Source organism: Pteropus alecto, unplaced genomic scaffold (genome assembly GCF_000325575.1).
Source record: "Pteropus alecto unplaced genomic scaffold, ASM32557v1 scaffold1950, whole genome shotgun sequence".
In the NCBI taxonomy this organism is placed as follows: domain Eukaryota; kingdom Metazoa; phylum Chordata; class Mammalia; order Chiroptera; family Pteropodidae; genus Pteropus; species Pteropus alecto.
In genome coordinates, this window is record NW_006429106.1 from 94,751 (window position 1) to 96,985 (window position 2,235).

Below are 2,235 nucleotides of genomic sequence, written 5' to 3' on the forward strand. Positions count from 1 at the left end.
GAAGTGATACTTCATTGTGGTTTTAATTTGCATTTCACTAATAGCTAATACTGTCGAACATCTTTTTTCTTTTTTAAATGGTAAGTCTAAAATAATCTTTATTTGAATTCTTGTGCCTGGAGGGCACAAATCTATAGCAGTACTACAAATATCAAGTATACCAAATACCAAGAAATTTGATAAAGGTTTTTCAGATTTGACAACAATCTTAAAAGCTTACGTGGCAATACCAATACTGAGAACTGAAGTTTAAAGAAGTTTTTAAAAAATATCAATAAAAATTGTTCTGATTAATCATACTTGGGGAAAGACTAAATTACGTTTCTATACTTGCTATGAAAAATTATATTATCAACTCGTTGAGCTACAATAGAGCGATCAAAGAATATATAGCCCACAGATTTAGGAAAAAGTCTCATAGAAGTGTGTCAATAAATAGTAAAAATGTTATTTCTTTGAATGTTGAACATCTTATCATGCACTTTTTTGTCATCTGTGTATCTTCTTTGGTGAATGAACCAATTTCCTGAAAAAAAAAAACACACACACACACTACCACAACTCATCTAATATGAAATACATAATTTGTATATCCTTATAACTATAAAAGAAATGGAGTTTTGAATTTAAAAAGATAAATCTCTAGGCCCAGATTGTTTTCCTGGAGAATTCTACCAGATATTTAGGAGAAGAAGAATTAACACCGATTCTACACTCTCTTCTAGAAAATAGAAAAGGAGGAAACATTACCCAATTCATTTTATGAAGCACATACTATGATAATACAAAAACTAGACACAGTGCCAAAACAAGCAAACAACTGATGGCTATTTCTCATGAATTAGATGTAAAAAAATCTTCAACAAAATATCAGTTAATAGAATTTAACAAAACATAAAAAGAATTGTACACTATGACCAACTGGAGTTCCTCCCACAGATGCAAGGCTGTTTCAACATGTGAAAGTCAATGTAATTTGGCATATTAACCAGCTAAACAATCACATGATCATATCAATTGATTCAAAAGCATTTGACAAAATTCACTCATTCATGATAAAAACTCTCCTAAAATAGGAATAGAGGGAACGTCCTTGGTTTGATAAAAATTATCTACAAAAACCTACAGCTTGTCTTCATTGTATTTAATGGTGACTTTCTCCCTAAGACTGGGAACAAGGCAAAAATGTCCACTTTGAGCACTCTTATTGAACCAATTGCTTTTAAGTGGCAATATCATTTAACATTTCTAATATATGGGAAGGAAAGTATCCTGGTAGTTTTCAAAAAATGTCTTTACTCAAAAAGTCTCTCTGTGAGGTTCAAACTTTCAGGTATAAAACAAGTAAGTCATGAGGATGTGGTGTACAGAATAAGAAATGTAGTCAATAATATTGTGATGGTGTGGTACGGTGTCAGATGGTTGCTTGACTTATGGTGATCATTTTTTTAGGTATAAAAATGCTGAATAGCTATTGTGTACACCCGAAATTAATATGATATTGTATGTTATCTATATTTTAATAAAAATATTTTTCAAAAGGTCTGTCTGTTAAAGATGAAAAACAAACCAATAGAAATTAAAGTTGCATATCAGGTATTTTGTTTTCCTTTTTTGAAATAAAGATCCATGAAGCTCTCAATCTCTGAAATTGACTCGTCAACACAATTTAAAACCTTTCCAAGCATTTTTGTAAATCCTGTATACCCAGGAATAAAAAGCAAAAGTAGATTTCTATCTATTTTTTTAAAAAAAATTATACTCTATGAAGAGGAAGTGAATAATTTTTTTAAAGAATTTCTTGTTGGAATTCTCCAGGGAAACATATGCTTGGTTTGGTTATAGAATTTCTTTTCAATTATTCATTCTTTTCAAGAGTTCCATATGATCATTTATACCTTTGAGAAGAGTGATTCTTACATCCTGTTGTCAACTCTTAGATTTGAAAAGAAGATAAAAAAAACCAGGAGAGTTACTCTTTAAGTGATACCCTTGGCTAGCACATTTTATTTGATCTTTAGAGTTTTATAATCATTTATATTTTATAGCAAAACAGTCAACAGAAATTGGTAATGGAAAATACTCTAGAATCTATATATTTTAGCTACAACATGGATTTCCAGTTTAAATGCATATGTCAGTACTCAAAATATGCTCTCAAATCATACTATATACTATACTATATATACTATACTATATTATTATAGTATATATACTATATATATAGTATATATA